This window comes from Schistocerca cancellata, chromosome 2 (assembly GCF_023864275.1).
Source record: "Schistocerca cancellata isolate TAMUIC-IGC-003103 chromosome 2, iqSchCanc2.1, whole genome shotgun sequence".
Taxonomy (NCBI): Eukaryota; Metazoa; Arthropoda; class Insecta; order Orthoptera; family Acrididae; genus Schistocerca; species Schistocerca cancellata.
In genome coordinates this window covers 388762341-388786335 of record NC_064627.1, presented here as the reverse complement: position 1 = coordinate 388786335, position 23995 = coordinate 388762341, and the positions used below count along the sequence as shown (strand labels likewise).

Here is a 23995-nt window from a genome sequence, read left to right as displayed (position 1 = left end):
ACCTGATCATTACCTTTGTTGACTTCAAAAAGGCGTACGACTCTATCGACCGGAAAACTCTCTTCAAAATTCTAGCAGAATACAAAGTAGACAACAAAACACGAGCTATCATAGAGCAAACTTTAACCAACACGACCTCCAAAGTAAAGTTCTGTGGGGAACTATCAGAGCCCTTCGAAATTCGCACAGGTGTCCGACAAGGCGATGGCCTCTCACCTCTCCTTTTCAATCTGGTGTTAGATAAGGTCATAAAAGAATGGGAAACATCACAACAGGGGATAACCTTAGGAAACCTACAGATTAAATGCCTGGCTTTTGCAGATGATTTGGCGATTGTCACGAAAGGTATAAAGGAAACAAAAGACGCTATTGAAAAACTGCACGAAATCGCTTCCAAAACTGGACTACAGATCTCTTACGAAAAGACACAGTTTATGAGCACAAAGAAACTCTCATCTCTGAACACAAAGTATGGCACGATTTACAAAACAGCAAACTTCAAATACCTCGGTGAAACACTACAAATGAGTGGACATAACAGAGACTCAAATGAAGAAAGAAAGACTAAACTGGACAAGGCATACAAAGTAGTGTGGAATCATTACAACAAGAAGTCTATCTCACAAAAAGCCAAATTACGCCATTACGACACGGTGGTGCTCCCCGAGGCACTATATGCAGCAGAGACCACACTAATCCGAGGGCATACACGTATCAGACAATTAGAAAAAGTAGAACGGAAAATACTTAGGAAAATATTTGGCGCAACTAACAACAATGGAATATGGATCAAGAAACGTACAGAGGAACTGTACAAACATACGGAGACAATCACAGAAAAGATTAGAAAACGCAGACTACAATTCTATGGACACCTATAAAGAATGCCATCACACAGGCTGACCAAACAGATCTTGGACTGGGTAACCACTAGAAACAACAAATGGGTGGCAGAGGTAGAAAACGACCTGAACCAGCTCAACATAACAGCAGACACAATAAACGACAGAATAAAGTTCAGAAACATCATTAAGAAAAGTAAACTACATGAGATACAATGCGACAAACGAACAGGCATAAAATGGACCGAAGAACGAAAGCAAGATCACAGCCAGAAGATAAAAGAAATATGGGCAACCAAAAAGGCAATCAAGATGAAGCCGAAGACACGAAGCCGACAAGAAGCATGGACAGAGGACCGGAAACAGAAACACAGCGAGCGAATGAGGGAAGTTTGGGCAGCAAGGAAGGCAGTAAAAGGAACTGGCCATGTAGTTTAGTCCAAATGCGCTCTTTAAGGGCAAAACACCAATAATAATAATAATAATTCTGCAGCAAACGGATGTTAAGGACATCGGTGTGTAATTTTGCGGGACCGTTCCTCTACCCTTCTTATATATACAGGAGTCAACTGAGCTTTTCAGTCGCTTGGAACTTAGCGCTGGCCGACAGATTCGCGACAAATGCAAGCTAAATTAGTGGCCAATGCAGTAGGGTACCGTAGGTTCCGTAGGACCGAATTGGGATTCCATCCGGACCTGATGACTTATTTATTTTCATTTCTTTCAGCTGCTTCTCTACACCAGTGATGCATATCACATTGTCCTCCACACGGGAGTCTATACGACGGTATGTTTGTTACGATCCTCCCGCGAGAATGATTTCTTAAATGCGAGATTTAAAACTTCGGCTTCGCTTTTGCTATCTTCTCTTGCCGCATTAACGAGTGACTGGATAGAATCCTACGAAGCGCTTAGCGATTTTACATAGGAGCTGAATTTGCTCTGGTTCTTGGCAAGATCTTTTTCTAAGATGTGACGGTGGTAGTTGTTCTATCTTTTTAAAGACGCAGCAATTTCTATAATTTTTGCCTGTCATCATTTGCGCGTTCTTTTTTGAAGCAAGAGTGCAACAGTCTCTGATTCCGCAACATTTTCCGAATTTTGTTATTAAACCTCGGTGGATCTTTTCGGTTCTTAATCCACTTGCTCAACAAAAACTTCTCCAGGGCGCGTTTTACAATCCGTTTAAACTTTGCCCATAATTCCTCTACCTTCATCACACTGGAACTAAGTTATATCCATTCGTTTTCTAAATGGGGTGCTAACAACTGATTATCTGCTCTTTCTGTTTTCTCAGGAATTGGCACTGTCAGACCGTGCAAGAACAAGTAGTTTCTTGTTGAAACGAAGATAGCAGTCGATGAACAGTGTATGTACGCTATTTACAGGGTGATCAAAAATTCAGTATAAATTTGAAAACTGAATAAATCACGGAATAATGTAGATAGAGAGGTACAAATTGACACACATGCTTGGAATGACATGGGGTTTTATTAGAACCAAAAAAATTCAAAAGTTCAAAAATGTCCGACAGATGGCACTTCATCTGATCAGAATAGTAATAATTAGGATAACAAAGTAAGACAAAGCAAAGGTGATGTTCTTTACAGGAAATGCTCAATATGTCCACCATCATTCCTCAACAATAGCTGTAGTCGAGGAATAATGTTGTGAACAGCACTGTAAAGCATGCCCGGAGTTATGGTGAGGCATTGGCGTCGGATGTTGTCTTTCAGCATCCCTAGAGATGTCGGTCGATCACGATACACTTGCCACTTCAGGTAACCCCAAAGTCAATAATCGCCCGGACTGAGGTCTGGGGACCTGGGAGGCCAAGCATGACTAAAGTGGCGGCTGAGCACACGGTCATCACCAAACGACGCGCGCAGGAGATCTTTCACGCGTCTAGCAATACTTTGCTTTTTTTTTTTGTTCTGATAAAACCCCATGTCATTCCAAACGTGTGTGCCAATTTTTACCTCTCTATCTACGTTATTCCGTGGTTTATTAAGTTTTCAAATTTATACTGACTTTTTGATCACCCGGTACTTCAGTTACACAGGGCCGTTACTGATTTGAAATTTAACGCCTCTGCCAGCAAAAATGTTTTATACACTTTTCCTACAAATGATTGTTGACAGTGTGATGGCAGTAAATTTGGAAATTTGTGTTAAGTTCCCATGGGACCAAACTGCTGGGGTCATCGGTCCCTAGGCTTACGCACTACTTAAACTAACTTACGCTAAGGACAACACACACACACACACCCATGCGCGAGGGAGGACTTGAACATCCGACAGGGGGGAGCCCCGCGAACCGTGACAAGGCGCCCGAGACCGAGCAGTTACTCCGCATGGCTGTGATGGCAGTCCAACTTGCAATAATTTACCATCACTGTTTCGTGCAGATGTGAGTAAAAATATTTTGATGTATGACGCCTGAAGCAAATAAATAAACTGGCATATTAGACACATTAATGTAACACTATAACAGCCTAATATGTTTTGATGAAACTTGACGGAGCTACTAATATGCAAAATTGTTAAATGTTGCTGCAAAACTGACATGTTTCTGAAATTATCGCAGTAACGAACTATTTGCTCAGTGTATAAGACACTTCTATCATGCATTCGTCTTGCTTTGCAAGACAAGATTGGCAACTAAAAGTAACAGAAGTACAATCTGAAAAAAAAAAATACGTAAATCATTTATGAATGTAATAGATATACCCTGTGGGAGTCCCATGGAAGGGTTTGGGTTTCGCGAATGCCTGGAGAATGTTATCTGTCGACATACACTACTGGCCATTAAAATTGCTACACCACGAAGATGACGTGCTACAGACGCGAAATTTAACCGACAGGAAGAAGATGCTGTGATATGCAAATGATTAGCTTTTCAGAGCATCCACACAAGGTTGGCGCCAGCGGCGACACCTACAACGTGCTGACATGAGGAAAGTTTCCAACCGATTTCTCATACACAAACAGCAGTTGACCGGCCTTGCCTGGTGAAATGTTGTTGTGATGCCTCGTGTAAGGAGGAGAAATGCGTGCCACCACGTTTCCTACTTCGATAAAGGTCGGATTTTAGCATATCGCGATTGCGATTTATCGTATCGCGACACCGCTGCTCGCGTTGGTCAAGATCCAATGACTGTTAGCAGAATATGGAATCGGTGGGTTCAGGAGGGTAATGCGGAACGCCGTGCTGGATCCCAACGGCCTCGTATCACTAGCAGTCGAGATGACAGGCATCTTATCCGCATGGCTGTAACGGATCGTGCAGCCACGCCTCGAGCCCTGAGTCAACAGATGGGGACGTTTGCAAGACAACAACCATCTGCACGAACTGTTCGACGACGTTTGCAGCAGCATGAACTATCAGCTCGGAGACCATGGCTACGGTTACCCTTGACGCTGCATCACAGACAGGAGCGCCTGCGATGGTGTACTCAACGACGAACCTGGGTGCACCAATGGCAAAACGTCATTTTTTCGGATGAATCCAGGTTCTGTTTACAGCATCATGATGGTGTTTGGCGTCATCGTGGTGAACGCACATTGGAAGCGTGTATACGTCATTGCCATACTGTCGTATCACCCGGTGTGATGGTATGGTGTGCCATTGGTTACACGTCTCGGTGACCTCTTGTTCACACTGACGGCACTTGGAACAGTGGACGTTACATTTCAGATGTGTTACGATCCGTGGCTGTACCCTTCCATCGATCCCTGCAAAACGCTACATTTCAGCAGGATAATGCACTACCGCATGTTGCAGGTCCCGTGCGGGCCTTTCTGGATACAGAAAATGTTCGACTGCTGCCCTGGCCAGCCCATTCTCCAGATCTCTCACCAACTGAAAACGTCTGGTCAATGGTGGTCGAGCAACTGACTCGTCACAATACGCCAGTCACTACTCTTGATGAACTGTGATATCGTGTTGAAGCTGCATGGGCAGCTTTACCTGTACTCGCCATCCAAGCTCTGTTTGATTCAATCCCCAGGCGTATCAAGGACGTTATTACGGCCAGAGGTGGTTGTTCTGGGTACTCATTTCTCACGATCTATGAACCCAAATTGCGTTAAAATGTAATCACACGTCAGTTCTAGTATTATATATTTGTCCAATGAATACCCGTTTATCATCTGCATTTCTTCTTGGTGTAGCAACTTTAATGGCCAGTAGTGTATATAGTGCCAACAGTGAAGTATGGACGATGTGATGTTACGGTATTGAGGTTTTTTCGTGGTTAAGGTGTGGTCCTCTTATTGCACTTAAGCAAACGCTAAATGAGTAAGGACACGAACACATTTTACGCCATCGTGTATTGCATATAGTTGAACAATTCGGAGACGATGATGGATTGTATCAACATGACAATGTACCCTGACATAAAGCAGCTTCTGTGAGCCTATGGTTTGTGGAGAATAAAATTCCTGAAGTGGACTGCCCTGCCCAGAGTCCCGTCCTGAACCGAGTGGAACACCACTGGGCTGAGTTATACGGTCGGCTTCGCTCCTTACAACGTTCTCTGGTTTCGGCTCTTGAGGAAGAACTCCACAGACATTCAGATATCTGAATGGAGTTTTCACTCTGTAGCGGAGTGTGCGCAAGATAGGAGATTAGTTACTGGCGGAAGTAAAGCTGTGAGAGCGGGTCGTGAGTCGTGCTTGGGTAACCCAGTTGATAGAGCACTTGCCCGCGCAAGGCAAAGATCCCGAGTTCGAGTCTCGGCACACACTTTTCATCTGCCACGAAATTTCATTCTGACACCTCATTGTAAGTGTCCCCAGCAGAGTTCAAATCGTTATAAAGGCGAAAGGCGGAAAGCACACATATTAATATCTGTTAATACGTGTCCGGCGGTCTGATCCAAACATTAATCCACGGAAAATGTAACTCAAAAAATCCTCGTTCCATCAATTCTTACTTGCCAGCCTGGGATCGTTATCAAACAGGATTAATAGAGAAGACGTTTTGTCACGTATTCGATCAGAACGCGCAAGAGCATCTCTGGGGTGTTCAACAAACTCGAGCGGCAGGCGCTTCAAAAGAGGCTTTATGCATCACGAAGAGGTTTACTGTTAAATTTTCGTGTGCACCCGTTCCAAGAAACGTCACCCACCATACTACTTCCTCTCACATACATCTCGCGAAATGGCCACGTTGAGGAAAATTAGAGAAACTTTAGCGCATATGGATGCTTACCGATAGCCAGTCTTCTCGCGCACCATTCGCAAATGGAACATGAGAAAGGGTAAATAATAGTAGTTCCTCAAATACCTTCCTCTACGTACTGGAAAGCGGATTGTAGAGTATTAATGTATATGCATAAATTCAAAGAAATTAGACCTGATACATAGTTAGACAGTCGGATTCCTCGCACACGATTTGTAAATGAAATACGAAGAACCGATCATAATAGTGATTAAGTACGTTACGGCACACACCATGAAGAGTTTCAGACTACAAATGTTGGTGTGGTAAACAGCTCGTACTGTCCAGTGAGATGTACAAAGTAACGTGCACGTGTTAGTTTCGTATGCACCGCTGTACTATAAAAACTAATCACAATTATAAGATGCAATATTTCAAAACACGCTCTTATGGATGACCACTTTCTTCCGCCGACCTCTCCAATTATTAGGAGCTACAGCTCATATACAACACAATAAGCTTAGAATATCGTTTTTAAGTAATTATTGAGAATTTTTCGTTTGAACGCCATTGATGGAACACATAAGAATATTAAAAGGCGAGGTCCATAATTCTTGATCTGTTTATTTATTGAACATGAAATCGTTGCTGTAATCCTCGATAAAATACAATAGAAGATACTACAAGAAAGTCGGGCATTACAAAGCTTTATCTTACCTCTCTTTGACGAGCGCTGTCTCTCGTCTATGGGGTGCACCTCTGAATGGAAGTTGATGGAGGACATGTTATTGGTGCACTGACGGACTGTGAAATACAGCCTACAGACAAAACTTAATAAAAACTGAAACTGGTTTTCATTGAAAAGTTCAGGTAATTGTTTGCTACCTCATCCTTTCAGAAAATGTGTGCGCCCGATCATAATTAATTAAGGAGTTAAGCACAAAAATATGAGGAAGACGCAGACAGACAGACTCACTATAGATATGCAGAGTAACCGAAACATATTTTTAGAAGTGCTCTGTTCCGTAAAGCGTTCCTTTTCTGTATCGCCAGCCAGAGCATAGCATCCAGTGCCAGCTCTAGGGACATGTTCACTCTGCTAACACAGAACTGCTCCTGGACACGCACAACCCGGCATACTTCCACACACGATGCTTACTTCATCGTTTCTCCAAACCTCACGTTCCGACATATCTACTTCCAAGCATAGAATTACTGCGCCAACAGTGTTCACTAGATATCTGATCCATGTGTACTAAAATAGTTCCCCACAACACGTTCGTTTCTGTAAACTCCTAGGGCCTCATACTGAGTAATCTGTCACGTAACATCGGCTAACTGATATCACGATCTCTAAAAGCAAACCGAAACATTTTTTGCTGTTACAATGCACACCCCATCAGACATAGGTTCACTACAAGGACTTGTAACACTGGTATCTTGACATGACAAGAAAAATCAATTTCGGTAAATACTTGGTAGGACGTATCATGCTGTATATTACAGCATACGTATCTTGTTCTAATGCTCTGTAGAAACTCACTCGATCATGACTATCACGGGGCGGAGGGAGAGAGGGGAGGGTTTAGAAGTGATATCCGACAACATAGCAGCCAAAATATGTTCATACATACCGGCTGAATGTTTTCAATAAGAATTGTACGCTTTCCAGCAAGTCTTCAAAGAGTAACTGAGCGTCAGTAATTCTACTCCACATGCTCATTATTTATCAGCATACTATTTTCAAACTAAATGCAACTTGTCAAAGGTTGATTTCCTTCTTTTACATACGTTCATTTCATTTTGGTTTCTTGCTTCTGATCTACCCTTTTAACCTCACTGGAAGAAGACACAACGAGTGAGTATTGTGGGATGGGGATGCTGTACATATCACGCGTAACTTAGCACTGAACACTGTTACCACATTAGCTAGCTAATCACAAATGCTTTAGAATAGCACTGAATTACTATTTTCACCAATTACACAATAGAAAATGAATGACACAGTTGTAGTACTTGTTCCTGCGGCACAGAAACAGTTCGCCTATGGATACGGGTTCTTATTGAAACCATTTTCCATCTTGCGCCCTACACATGTCCCATGGGTTTACAGTGTGGAGGAGATTAGTGTTTAACGTCCCGTCGACAACGAGGTCATTAGAGACGGAGCACATGCTCGGGTTAGGGAAGGATGGGGAAGGAAATCGGCCGTGCCCTTTCAAAGGAACCATCCCGGCATTTGCCTGAAGCGATTTAGGGAAATCACGGAAAACCTAAATCAGGATGGCCGGAGACGGGATTGAACCGTCGTCCTCCCGAATGCGAGTCCAGTGTGCTAACCACTGCGCCACCTCGCTCGGTCAATTTACAGTGTGAATATATATATATATATATATATATATATATATATTATACACATCCATTTGCCCTAATTTCACTGCATACACAGTGATATTATTTCCATGGCATAGCATTGTTAGGAATTAACTATTACCATTTTTATGATAATACACTGAGTTTAAATTGAGTTTTCACCTGCTGTTTCAAAAAGGAAAACATACATGTCTAATTTAGAAACATAAAGTTACTCCTCTAAGATGGGTCTGAAGACTCTTGCCTTATTATGACAAATGTGGAGAAAATAAGGTATCGCGCAGATGGTAAAGAAAGACCATACACAGGGGCATGTAGACAAGCAACACTGATAAAAGCGAATAAACTCGCCATAAGCAGACAGCATCTTATTCTGTAACAGCATCTGCTGACTCGAAAAGTTTCGTGATAATTATGACACACTAACAAGCTGCATAACTTTCTAATTTTGGAGGAGAGGGGGGGGGGGGGGAGGAGCATACGGGATTCTGATTACCCTGATGTTTAATATACCCATCTATTACCACCCTATACGTTCTGGTACGTTACTGGTTGAAACAGGGTCCGTTCTGTACAGTCTACAATTACTGCGCAAACAATTTGCCTTTCACGTGTTCTTTAAACTCGCGCTTCATTTCCGCTTGAATCGTCTTGTACTGTATGTAGACCTTAAAATACTGCGAAATTATTATGTTAAAGACTAATTTAATGGGGCCAGTTGTTTGATCATCAGATATTCAGAAACAGAAGATCTTTGTTATATTTTACACACGCCTAAAAGGATCGTGCTATACTCCCAAAAATAACTACTGCTCTTCTTTTTTTTCACGTCTCCTTACATACGAGAAAACCTGTTCGTTTTGTGATTAGCAAGGCTATTTCTTCTTCTTCTTCTTTTATTTAAGAAGAAAAAGAAGGAGAACAGAAGAGTTTAACCTATACACATTAACACGAATTCTCTCAACTGCGTATTCAAGACTTTGCTAATATTTGTTTCTCTGCGAAGTAGAGTGCGTCGCAATGGAGGGAATGGGTGCGGAAAGATAGGGACGGTTTCTGCCGCCGAGAAACACGTATTATCACAGCACGCGAGACGTGTGCTCAGCTGATCTGCACCCACCACTGATGCCACATTTCTCGTTAACACAATCTGCGTATCGCTAGTGTCGCCACGCTAAACCAACTGTCGAGGCACTGCACTTACGTGGTTGGTTTCAGTGAAGAGTTAACAGAAAACCACAACGCTAAAATTATAATAATGCTAGATTTGGGACAATTCTTAAGAATAGCATCCCTTCTCCTCGAAACAAGCGTTTCATACATGGTGCTGTACAACATTGCTGGCAGTTTCAGCAAAACCACTTCCTTTACTTAAATTGTCGGTACATTTCTTACAGTTAAGCAGAAACGAATGTATTTTGGTTGCTGCCGGATCTAGTACATGGGCGACAACAGGATTCCTAATGACAGCCCTGTTTTTCTTCGGCTATTTCACGTGTTCCGCTGTACACATTCGGAGAGATTCTGGCGGTGCTATACGTCGAGAAGCTGAAACCGGAACCACCAACAACATTCCATACTGATAGCTAATCACTTTCTAGAGCCGACAGTCGTAGTCGTCTCCTTCATGTTTGACAAACTGCGCCACTCGTTTCGGCAGACACTCAGATACAATATCCTTATCGAAAGGAATTTCTCAGTAAAAAATCTATAGCGCCTCGGCCACGAAGGTCGCACAGAGAGATACGGCGGTCTGCTTGCGCGTCAGGAAAAAGAATGTAAACAACTGCACGAAGAACATGCTCGAGTATTTTTCTCTTTTGGAAATGCGTTTGACGTCAGTTCATACTGTTTAATCAGGATTTGTACTAATATGTATTATTATATATGGGTCGTATCAGTTCTGTCGGATGTATCCAACAGGAAATATTATTGTTGATACAGCGACTGTAAATAATATTTCGTGGGAGGTACCCAACAGGGCACTGAAATAATTCAATGGCGAAACCACTTGCGGGAATACAGGAAACGCTGTGAGCAAATGACGTAAATGGACAGGAACACTACCTCGTAGTGAGCGATGAGTTGAGAATTTCGGTCGGATGGGGAGCGTGTTCGGATAGCCGAAGCACTAAAGGCGACAGCTCGCGTAAATCCGGAAATCCGGATTCGAGCCCCAATCCGGCACAAATTTCCAACTTTCGCCACTGAATTATTTCAATCCTCGATTGTGGCGACCCGCCCTCGAATTATTAATACGAGGATCATTCAATAATAAAAAAGAGACAAATTTGTCTGGGGAAAAACCTGTTAGTAGGGCAAGTTTGGTACTTTTCAAATGGTTCAAATGGCTCTGAGCACTATGTGACTTAACTTCTGAGGCCATCACTCGCCTAGAACTTAGAACTAATTAAACCTAACTAACCTAAGGACATCACACACATCCATGCGCGAGGCATGATTCGAACCTGCGACCGTAGCGGTCGCTCGATTCCAGACTGTAGCGCCTAGAACCGCACGGCTACTCCGGCCGGCTTTGGTACTTTTATGGCTTTAAGTTGGTATCACTGAGATGAGGCCTGATCAGTTGATGTATCAACATTGTTTTGTATATAACTACAAAAATACATTTCAAGATGGCGAGTCCGCTTGAAACGTCCACATTAGTTGAACAACGCTCTGTTCTTCGTTTTTTACTTGCTGAAGACGAGAAACCAGTGAATATATACTGCAGAATGTCTAAATGTTATGGTGAAATTTGTATCAATCGTGCAAATTTTTACAAGTGGCTAGAGCATTTCAAAAATGGTCGCGATTCAGTGACTGACGAATACCGTTATGGCGGACCAGTTGCAGTTTCAACTACGTCACTGGAAATTTGAATTGATGACATTATTTGTGCCGACCGCCGTGTAACTGTGGAAATGATAGTTGATAAGGTTCAAGTTAGTACTGTTACAGTTCATAACATTATCTGTAACAATCTGAAATACCGCAAAACATGTGCAAGATGGGCCCCAAATGGGTTACACGACTACACAAGGAAACAAGGTTGAGAGTGTGCACAGAGCTAAAGGAACGTTATAAAAGAAAAGATGAACACTTCCTCAACAAAATTTTAACTTGTGATGAAACTTGGGTTCACTATCATGAGCCAGAATAAAAAAGACAAAGCATGGAGTGGAAGCACACCAACTCACCTGTGAAGAAAAAATTCAAACCCCCAGCAACAGCAGAAAAAGTCATGTCGACGGTGTTTTGGGATGCTGAACGTCCAGTTTTTTGCGATTATCTCGAAGAGCAGCGTACAATGAACAGCCAGTACTACTCGGATATCCTTTCAAACAAGGTGATGCCAGCCATGAGAGAGAGACATCGTGGATCTCAGTGGAGAGGTGTAATTCTCCAGCAAGATACCGCACGCCATCATATTGCTCAACTAACCCCTGAAACCATCGACAAAATGGGATGGGAAATACTACCTCACAACCCCTTACAATCCTGATTTAGCACCTAGTGATTTCCATCTGTTTCGTGCACTGAAGGAGGCATTACGTGGGAAGAGATTCCAGGTCAGCGTGAAAAAAATTGTGGGAAATTGGTTCAAACATCAAGATAAAGAGTTCTTTGCAGTAGGAATAAAGAAACTATTAGCCCGTTGGAACAAATGCATAAATGTTCAAGGGGTTTACGTTGAAAAGTAGAAAAAGTATTGTTTCGTAAAAAGAAACGCTTTTTTCTCCAGACCAATTTGTCTCTTTAATTACTGAATGACCGTCGTATGTATTAATAACCAAGTCAGATAAATGCCAAGACAGGAAACCAGTGTAATACTGTTCAACATACTGCTTACCTTGGGCTTTTTATCTAACACGCAAACGCTAACCTCACTTCCAGCTATTTATATGCAAAACAGTTTGTATTCCATTTCAATCTGTAGGTCCCAGAAAACTGACTCAAGAAGCTTGTGTATATGTCAAGGAGGACAATGGCAATCAATCTCCAATAGGATGGCGCCTGCTTCATTACTGAGCTGTACGAACAACCATTTAGTTTAAGATAGCCTTTTTCGCTTTTCATACGTTTACTGAAACTATGTTGCGAATGGCGAAAGATCTCTGACGGTTAGCTGCGCTTAGCCAGTTTTCAACTGTGACGCGCAACAATGATACGTTACCACAGAAACGTAAACAATATCGTATTAACTGATTAGTCGCAGACGAGCGAAGCAACTGGCGCCAGTCCCACTTTAACTGTCAAAGACTTGTTGCTGTACGTGCTATTGTGCGGGAAACACAATTACCTGTACAAACCACTGACAGGATACAAATAAATCTCCATCAAGAACATGCCAAAACATTTCGTATGAAAAACTGTTTATCAGTATTCCAAGCGTATACAGTAATTTTAAATTGTTGAAAGACTCGTGTCCAGCAATGTAAGCCCTTTCGCAGTTATGAGCTAGTCTACACTCCTGTAACGAAGTTCGCTTTTACTATCCAAGCACAAAGACTATCGTGTGTGTACTACTTTCCAGTCTTAAATAAATCAGCTGAAATTGAACTGTGTTTCTGTATCCAATGTTCCTCATTGGTCAACATTTTATGGAAAAAAGTATGCCCCTAATATCTGTCTTCGTTGTATCTCAATTTCCTTCGATGTTCTGAACTGCTAGCTGCTAACAATACTTGTAGGCTCTCTCTCTCTGTCAGGAGGTATTTTGTGGCCTGTTATTTCATGTCCATCCTCCAGCTTCTTTGTATCCCTCGACTGTTATCAAGGATGCCCCCCCCCCCAAAAAAAAAAACTTATTTTCCACGACAACCGACACAATACCAATATTTCAATTGTTTCTCGTGGATAGCACTCAATCTCAATCACACTCTGAACGCTCATCATCTCGTCTACCAATTGAAGAGGGAATCCTCCAACACTATACTGCGCCACGAATACACAGAAGCAGATAGAGATATCTGGGCTTGTCCCCTGAAGAGCTGTAACATTTAAATAACATTTAAAATAATTTTGAAAATACAAAATCACAATAATATGCTTTCACCATGCAACATCACGGATTTCGGAAGCGACAAAACGAAAAATCGCAATTTTACATCCAATTTGGCTGACAGCCTCTACAGGGAGTGACAGTTTCCACCCCCAAGGTCTATTTCTCGCTCGGGTGCAAGGATAAGAGAATGATATGGGTTAACTTACCGTCGACGGGATTGTTATTGGAACAGAGCCCTAACCGAGCGGTACAAGTAGGGATGAAAAAATCTACAATGCCCTATCGAAGGAACCTCTGCGCCACTTCGTCTGGTCCTCGGGTAATATCAGATTTTACACCATCGCTAATGGCACTGTTGGCGATGCTGCGAGAAATCCTATATCACATATATACACAGGGTGGGCCATTTTAATCCACAATGGGGAACAACTCTCGTTGGAAATACGATACAGCAAAAATTTTTAGATAAAACCTGAAAGTGGCAAAGTGGGTCCCGCTTTGCTACTAACGGCCGTGACCTTGAATGTGGTTTTCAAGGTAATTTGGAAGTGATGTCTTTAAGTAAGAACCCCACTATATGATTTAAGATTTGAAAAGAGCGACAAATTTTACGTATACAATGATACATAACACAAGGTCATGCCAAAGCTCAATGAAGATCAAATAAGAAAATATGTTTTTAGTTCTAGTACGGATTAACTCGGAATAGAGAAGGGGTACAGAGAATTACAATGTTGAATACAAACTGGAAGGGGCACAAGGGATAACTTATTACCAATAACCATGATCTTCAAGGTAATTACCGAAAAGTCATTCGAAGACTGAGTTTTGTTGCATGGAAACCACTATTTATGACGCCGGATTTGGAAAGAGCGAAGTATGATTAGAACGTTAAGAGTTTTAATTAACATTTTTACTCGCAAAAATAAATACATCACAAAGTGTAAATGTTATTTTGACTTTTGTAAGAAGGAAATGGTTCAAATGGCTCTGAGCACTATGGGACTTAACATCTGAGGTCATCACTCCCCTAGAACTACTTAAACCTAACTAACCTAAGGACATCACACACATCCATGCCCGAGGCAGGATTCGAACCTGCGACCGTAGCGGTCGCGCGGTTCCAGATTGAAGCACCTAGAACCCCTCGGCGTCACAGGCCAGCTTTGCAAGAACATACATTAAGAAAAGGTAGATTATTAATTTATTAATCGCTGAGTGAGTCCCACTGCCTCTCATTCCTCGTGATGCTCCTTTGAATTTGTATTTAACATTATATTTTGCTGTATCCCTCCTCTGAAAAAAATCATCAACTATATTAATCACAACATTATTTCATTAATTAAGAATGTATGTGATGTCGTGAGTCACTGTCCTCCGAAGAATGGTGGACCAATTCATCCAGCAAGTTTTAGGAGCTGAAAGATTAATGTACAAACCGAAACGTCTGACTTACTTCGCTACAACCGAGAGGCATATTCTTATCTTTTTTGTTTTGAATATGTCGTGAAACGTGAAATTCCATGCTCTGAGAACGGGCACTTTCGACAATATGACAGCAACAGTGCAATACGAGTGCTGACGAGTCGCAGAGCGGGAGAATGTAGAAGGAAGGAAACACAGTCAGCAGTTCAGTTTCAAAACGGTTCCGCGAGGCAACGCTGTTTCTTCAGTTTCGCATGCTTACGGCGAAGCTCACGCAACAGCGAGAGGCACCCGCCGACCTTCTCTATCCAAACACAGCCTGTGCGACATATGAAACTGTTACACACTCACTCCTGGGCTTCGAGATGGAATCAGGGTCGTACCAAAGGGGTGGTGAGGTAGGTGCTCGCCAAGGGCATAAGCACAGAGGGGGCGAGGGGGGAGAGAAAAACTGGCCACGTGAGCCGGCCGTAGTGACCGAGCGGTTCAAGGCGTTACAGTCTGGAACCGCGCGACCGCTACGGTCGCAGGTTCGAATCCTGCCTCGGGCATGGATGTGTGTGATGTCCTTAGGTTAGTTAGGTTTAAGTAGTTCTAAGTTCTAGGGGACCGATGACCTGAGAAGTTAAGTCCCATAGTGCTCAGAGCCATTTTTTTTGGCCACGTGCGAGTACGACTCGCGCACTTAGGATTTCGTACAAATTTAATTGTGTGTACAGACAGTTCATCCACTCCGGAAATCGAGGATCTCGACGAATTTTACCTCTTATCGACATCGATACTAACGCGATATCGGTCCCAGGGATTCCAAGACTTTCGAGAATGTTTTAATTTCAAGTTTGAAGTCAGATAACGAATGAAAAAAATTAATATTACTTCGTGTGATATAATTACAAATCAACAATTTTCTGACACTTTTGTAGTGTGAAATCTTTCTTCTTGCCAAATTTCATGACTCTAGAGCAACGGGTAGTGCCTTAGAAGTTTCGATGACTTAGGTTTGCGAGTGTATGTGACGTAAATGGCAGTAATTTTTGACTGCATTAAGAACCTAACGTTTATTATTCCGCCAAGGGACCACAGAACTTAGTACGTGACATATATTTCAACTTGGTACGTCTACCCGTTCGTGAGAAAAAGGGGTCGTAACAGATGGACGGACACAGTTAGACTGATAACAAACGACAATTTTTTTCGTGTGATATAATTACAAATCAACTATTTTCGGATTTTTTCCTTTGGTTCTACTGTGAAACCCTGCTGCTTAGGTCAACAGGAAGTACCCTGTAGGTTTTCGTGAATGAGTCTGCAAGTACCAAAATATGTGACGTAAATGACCGTATATTTTGATTGCCACTGACTTAGAAATTCACTTTTTTTTACATCGCCAAGGGACCGTAGACCTTAATATGTACCATAAATTTCATCTTGACACGTCTGCTATTTCGCTTCGATATTGTAGCATCTTAAAGACAAGTGAGAGGGTGCTGAAACAAAAATGCTGTTGTTTGCCCGAAGGTTTTCAAGACTTCTGCGAACAGGATTGGAGTGGACTTGTCCCTCAAGGGCAATACTTTTCCTTCTCCAAAATTTCGATTAGTACTATCTGCTATACAAATGAAAAAGAATTAACTAATGAGCCTTCTGTGGCTGATTAATAATATTATGGAAGTTGTTAGTCATTCTGCGAATAGACAGCTATGCACTGTTCATGTAAGTTGAACGCAGGTTAAAAAGTGTGCTCAGCCAGTGGTCATCCGATGAACTGCTCAGGCATCTGGTTTTGTAAGATCACTGAACATAGGCCTTACTTATGTATTACGTATTTTGTTGCTATTCTGGCGCGAAGTCTGACGACTTAGTGTCAAACTGAAAATCTTAGTGTCAAAAAAATCTCGAAGTTGGGAACACTCATTACGAAATTTGTACCACATGAGGACGGAATACGATGAGAAAAGAGGTTGTGCATCAACAGTGTCTTTTGTAAGACAAATGTTCATGACCATGACAGAAGTGGTTGTGCGTAAGGCTTCCAGAATTATATTTTAAAAGTACATACAATTATTTAGATGTAAGATAAAATGATATGAATCAGCGCAAGCAGATAGTAATAAATAAAGAAAGCTGGAGAACTGGCAGTAGATACAAGAAGTATTTTTTCTTCTCCAATTTATTGGCTTTCTGGATGTGCCCATACAGCCATCTCAACAGAATGTCAGTTATGACGATACGAACGCGAAGACAACACAATACCCAGTCCCCCAGAGGAGAAAGTCTCTGTCGTGGGCGGGAATAGAACTCGGGTCCTTTCGGTTTGCTATCCGTCACGCTAACCGCACAGCTACCGAGGCGAAAATAAAGAAAGTTGAGAGATCCATTTCCATCACAGTTGGATATCCAAATACTCCGACCACTTAATTGTTGCAGGTGTTGCGTCTACAAAGTCTTTCCAGATATCTACGAATTTTATTTTTGTGCAATCAAGCAAAATGTGTTCCAGTGTTTGTTCCACAGTTGCGTAGGTCATCATCGGTAATTCCCCACTTCCGTAGCGTTGCTCTGGTCACGGCGTGGCCAATACTGATACGGTTGAGGGAGCTCCATATTTTTCTTGGTCGGCTCGTACCCGGGAGTTGGATGGACCTATGTTGCTTGTCATGACCGTGGAAGAACGTCCGCTGATTTCTCCATTCACCTCTCAGATTATAGCTTTCTGGGCCGAGCTGGCCACTGTTTACCCACCTCAGTTCTCTACATTTCAATAGAGTGTGCGGTATGTTGTTCACCGTTTTATGATTATGTAAGTCTCTACATCTTTTCAGTTTCATCCACTCATGTGTTACTGTCGGCTGTCGTGGAGATCTGGAGAGGCAATACTGACGAGTACTGACAGCCATGGCGTTGGCGTGGATTTAAGAGTCCCTGTCACGATTTCTCGCGTTTGTTATAATTTTGCGTTCTTAAGTATGAGGCAAGTTGCTCTCCAAGAGCACAAGTCCGACACCAAAGACGCATACACAGTTGTTGGGAAAAACATTGACTCATCGCTGACGGCAAACGAGCAGTCGGCGCTCTGTCCGCTGGTAATTAGTTGAAACTGCGTCAACGGCTATTTCGCACAGTCCGTTACGATTCTGCAGAGTTTGTCAGCACTGACATTTGCAGCGACGCAAGTTTCTCTGTGGTTAAACTTACTTCACACGCATATTTTCAAAATCTTTGTTTCACAGGCCAGCGAAACGAAGACGACCTTCTAAACGAAGCACTGTTAACGTCCAACGGTTCAACACAGGCATGTCTGTGCCCACCAGACGTAATAGCCAAACACGTCAAGATATAGTGCGTTAAATTGCGAGACAGATGTATTTCTATTCCATGTGCTTGTACAACGTGGTCAGAAACAGTTCCAAATGCGTGTAAGGATGTTGCAGGGTAGATTGTGCTGACAAATAATTGTTTAGAAAAAAAATTCGATACGTTCCGCCATTTCCATGTCAATTAGCATTCAAGTTAGACTATCACGCCGTTGCCCGCCAGAGATGGTGTCGCCGAATGTGTTCTTTTGGTTTCCTAGAACCGATTAAGACAAAATACAAAAATTGGACATGGGACAGTAATAAGGATCGAACCCAAGCCACAGGCTGACCAATCTCCTGCGCTATCATCTACGCTGCGAGAACAACTGACGGTAACAGTGTCTGGCGGTCCGCTTGAATCTGAGCGCGCAACGGCCTGATTGGTTAACTTCAATGCTTATTAATTCGGAAACGGTGCAACGTATCAAATTTTTTCTTAACAACTGTTTCTCAGCACAACCTACCCTGTAACATCCTTACACGCTTTTCAGATAGTATCTGGCACCGTGTATACATGGTTGCTCTAGTCCGTTCCTTTTTTACGGCGTCGACAGTAACCCACATTCCGCATGCAACTTTCTATTCTGGCCGTAATGATTGCATTCATAAAAGAGAGAAGAAACTTCTACAGCACGGTCCTCTTTTCTTAAATTCCGGGAATTACAGAGAATATGACGGCGAGGAATTTGTTAAAAAAAAAAAGACTGAATAATACCCAGCTGTCACGACGCGATCTTCCTCTGGGTCATAATTTTATCAGTGCGCTACAAAAATAAATTGCCTTGCATTGACTTTTATCCGCCATCTGAAAGACAGGTCTATAGTTTACATTTTACTAAACATTTTTCATACAGGCGGTATAAATCTGGTGAAGAGATATCTCGTCTTACACGGTGTACAAACTGCATCCAAGAACTAAAAGAAATAAACAAAAAAAATACTGGAATACTGACAAAAAAGAACTGGGCTGTAAGAAGCAGGTCGAACTGAGAGGAAACAGCATCTAGCAAACACAAATCTACGTCTATACTTCGCAAGGTGTATGACAGGGGGGGATTTCACGAACATCAACAGTTCTCCTTTTTTGTTCCATTTGCGAATACTGTACGGGATGAGAGATTTGATGGTAAAATTCCGCTTGAGCTTGAGTTTCTCCGATTTTTACGTGTTGATCTTTCCGAGAGATGTATATTATATAAGAGGCAGAAATGTGTTGCCTGACATTTCTTACCGTACGCTTTCAGAACTTTCACGGCGAACGTCTCTGTGTTTCAAATGCATCTGTTAGAGAATCTGTCATTGAAGTTGGATAAGCGACCTCATAGAGAAATCCGCCGCTCTTATTTGAATCCTCCCATTGTCGTCTACTCGGCTTGTCTGATAAGATACAATATCCTCGTACAGTTGATACCATGTAGGAACTGGATAAAAATAGAACCAAAAATGTACGATGGGTCGATACTTCGTTAATCGAGAGTAAGAATGCAGGACGTACAGGGTGTTCATGAAGTCATGCCGTCATTTCAAAAAATCATAACACTGAAACTATTACAAAAAGTGAATAGTAGTTTACTGTAAAACTTTTAGTATCTCTCAAAGTTTTTCTTCCGTTATCCTTTGTTGCAGATTTGACTTGAAGTGCCTCCAAATGGCGACAGACCAGTAGAAGGTGCGAGGTGTCATACGCTACACAAAATTCAAATTCGTGATAACAGTCCTATGGCAATTTCTGTACCAGTATATGAGCGCAGCATCGGCAAAACGAGCATAATGAGGTTATTACAAAACAGACACTGTCAAAGACCTTCGACGAAGTTAACATTCTCTTGTTTCACACGCATCTGTTGACAAATTGCACGTTGAATTTAAATGCAGCCCCAGAAGTCAATTCGCAGTGCATCAAGCGAATTGCAGGATGCAAGACCAGCTGTCCAGAAAGTGTTACATAAGTGGTTGCATCTTTTTCCGTACGAAGTGTAGATGGTCAAAGCACTGCACCCAAACGATCTGCTCTGCGATAGGGATTCGCGTGTTCCATCTGACCTCCATAGATGCTGACATGACTGTCTGAAAAAGTGCCTACTTTCAGATGAAACAATGTTTCAAAAAGAGATCTTTACCCTTACAGAACGTTACCTAATTTAATATAACAGCACGCGTCAAACTTTTGACACATAGCCAGAGAAACTAAAATCACTCTGCAAGTCAAGAAGCACCAATACGTATCACTTTTATGCCGAGTTGCTACCACTCTGCTACGCCCATCTGGCTCGTAAACCTTAGGTTTCCTAATGTCCCCAATACACATATTTATTCTTAGCGTGCAATGAATGGAACAACATGTGGATAACACACAAGTTATTCTTGAGTTCACAGAAAGCAGTCCTACGGTAAGTAGTTTCAAAATACAACGAATATTACGTCAACAAGATTTGTGACCTTTCAGTTATATTACAAAAGCCGTGATGAAGCGACTGTTGCGATTCTGTCATTGGATTCGATTCAAAGATGTACCCAGCGAGGGTCAGTGAAGGGCAGCGGGTCACCAAAATTTAAAAAAACTTTGCTAAGCAAACTCGCATCCTTTTCCCTGCCAGACAGACGTATTAATTCATTACCAATTTGGAAAAAAAGTCAGACTGTGGAATGGATTCCAACAAGCAGCTAGTGCAGCCAGAGTCCTTCGTCATGAAATCTGAAAACTATTTCGTCACTCACCGTTAAAGTAACAGGAACTATCTCCCCTTAGAACCTTGGCACTCTCTTACTTCGATTCATGTTGTTTACTAATGACAGCACTCTCATGCAATACCATATCAACAGCACTCACAACTGTCATCCGTCTTGCGACGAAAATCAACATACTGTTCTAGAAATACATTTTTAACAAAAGATTTTCTGTAAACTGGACGTGCGGTGTGATCGACAAAATCGGTCAGTTTCGTCCTGTTGTCATATATGGCTCACGTATTGATAATTCTTTGATTTTATTGTAAAATAAAATCTTTGGTCTACGAGACTGGGCATATTCGTACTAGAACGGAATCCCTACCTGAATAATAAGCACCTCAGATAACACATCTATATGTAACACTTTATGCTGCCTGACCGACTTTTCCTGTATACACGTTCAATTTCCAGAAACGTCGCCAGACTTTAAGTCTACGAGATTAAAAAATTCTGTCAGAATTAATCACCAGCGTTATGAACAGTACTATTTTTCTGAACGCGCGCAAGACGTCTTAGGAAGAGACACACAATTTTGTGAACAAAACGGAAAAATCTGTGGCAAAAAGTTGCAAATTTATTTTAACTTTTGTGAATTATTTACGTTTTTTGGTACCAATAAATTTTCTATATTAATTTATGTGGTTTTGGGCACTTTTCATTCGTGAATGACATTTAACACACTTCCTCAAACACAGTTTCGAAATAACGGTTTGCGCCGCAGATTGCGCGGATGACACTCGCGCTAACCGACAACAACATGGCAGCTGCAACCCCGCGGCAGATGCGGCGGGTAGCAACGCAGCCGTTCTCGCGTCCTTGCCTATCCGCGTCCTTGTGACGTCACAAGTCGGGAATAACCCCGACACGGCGGAGTGGCACAGTTGTTAGTCACGCGCGGAACGCTGCCTTTCTACCGGGACAGCTCATTACCACGTTTTAACGGGTTTTGCGAGGAATGTTCCCATTATTTAGAGGGCATTGCCGTTACGCGTAAGACTGGGATGCAAAATAACAAACGCACTGCATACGGGCTTTTCGTTTCCAAAAACAAACGAGAGAAATCAATAAAACATTTACCTCGAGGATGTGAGCTATTCAACGATAGGGTATGACCATATGCAATATGAATACAACTATTAATTCAATCTAAGTTGTCAGAATCAATGAGGCATAAATATTTATGAAATGGAATCACATGAAAATACTAATGGACAGATAACTGTTAATCTCGTTTTCAACTTCGGGCTACTATTGACCAGGGAAGCAACTGGTTTGCTGGTTACTCTTTTCTTCTCCTCCCAAAATCTCTTCATTCTTTTGCCGAGGCTCCTTTTCCTTTCCTCTTTCTGGATGATCTTCGTTGTTGTGCACTGAAATTGTCGACCTTCATTTGAAATACCCCTTTACCCTAAATCTCTCTCTGACTAATGACTGATCCCAACTTCTTCCGTGTTCTTTCTTACATCCTCAACTCATTAGTTATGAAATGTAGATGAAGATTTTCTTTGTCAATCTGCGTTCGCTCATTCTTTAGAGAGTTGCCCATAAAACTTCAGACTTCTCTTGTGTATATTGTCTTCAACCTCCTTCACCTGTTTACACATACCTTCATTCTTCCTCTTCTTCCATGTATCATCATTTCTTTTTTGCAATCTTAGGATCCTCCTTAAAATTGTTCTTTCCTTTTTCTCTAGTTCTTCCATATCTCCTTTCTTATTCAGTTTCAGGCACAGTGAACTAACTGTAAAGTACTACTGGTTTAATAATCAAGACGTATTGCCTTTGAACTGTACAAGACTGTTATTTTGTTATATTTATTCTGTACTAAATGCTAGTTCTATCTTTCTAGCTCATCCTTTGTTTGATTCTTTATTATGCCCATTCAGTTGGGATTCATTTAACAAGATACTTGAATTTATTTGTTCTCTGGATTGTTCTAAACCCAGTATTCAGATGAGTATCACCTTCATGTTTGTATTCCCTGTATTTTGATTTTTAAGAGAGATCATGAGACCTGTTTCTTATGCTATCTTGTATAGCTTTTTTGACCATTATTACAGCTGCTTCCTTATCACATCATCTGTGAAAACTAAAAACTCCACCTTCACACCATACATCTTTGAACCCAAACAGATTCTTCTACTCCTTCTTCTTTTATGACTTGCTTCCATGTTCTCATTAGCTTTGCCAGGACAGTAATAAACAAATTGGGTAATAGTCCATCTCTTTGACCAACTCCTGTCTAAATCCAATGGGCTCTGAAATTTCCCTTTGGTGATGGTTTCCATCAGCATTTGATATATAATTGCCCTAGTTTTTACATCTGTTCTGAATTGTTCCAAAACACTCAAGAAAATCTGCTGGTCAGCTGAGTCACATGCTTTTTATTTCTACTTCTTATTGCTCTTACTCTGGGGATGCTTTTCAGACAGAAAATCTGTTCCATACAAGACCTTCCTCTTCTGAAACTTCCTTGGTAGTCACTTATTTGATGATCCACTTCTTCTATTATGTTTAATAAGGCTTTGGAAAGTTCTTTGTAAAAAACTGGTATTAACCAAATTCCTTGGTAGTTGTTTGAGTCAGTGCAGTCTCCCTTATTGTGGAGTGGGTGTATAAGCACATATTTCCAGTCAACATGTATTTTTTTTCCCAGATGTCAGAAATTATGTGATGTAAGTTTTCTGCTGTCTGATCCCTCAAAATTTAAACATTTCAGCTGTTATTACACCCTCCCCAGGCACTTACTGTTTTCAGTTCTTTGACAATTTTTTATTTCCATGATCCTTGGTGGGTTTGACTGGATTTACATTTGACTGTCTCTTGAAGTTTAGTCTTTCGGCAATTCTCCTTGTTACCATCCTGCCTTTTGGAACAGATGCTCGAGTTTGTGATACCACTGTAGTTCTTTTGAAGCTTCTGTAAAATCCCCTAGAATTATATTGTTTTAAGCCTTTCTTCAGATTTTCTACACCAGTTCCATCATACTTTCTTTTTTCCTCTTTAAGAAACTTTGCAGTAATTTTCTTTTGTTTGCTGAATTCATTCCAGTTTTCCTCAGTTTCGTCAAAGTAACATCTCTTCCAAGTCCTTAGCCT

The 23995-nt window shown here is 41.6% G+C and overlaps 1 protein-coding gene across 1 annotated transcript in view; it reads right to left on the bottom strand.

The window, feature by feature from the left end:
- The window catches only part of LOC126161802 (cytohesin-1), a 214592-nt gene that overhangs the window by 178879 nt on the left and 11718 nt on the right, over positions 1 to 23995 (bottom strand). The gene's annotated exons all lie outside the window — the stretch shown is intronic.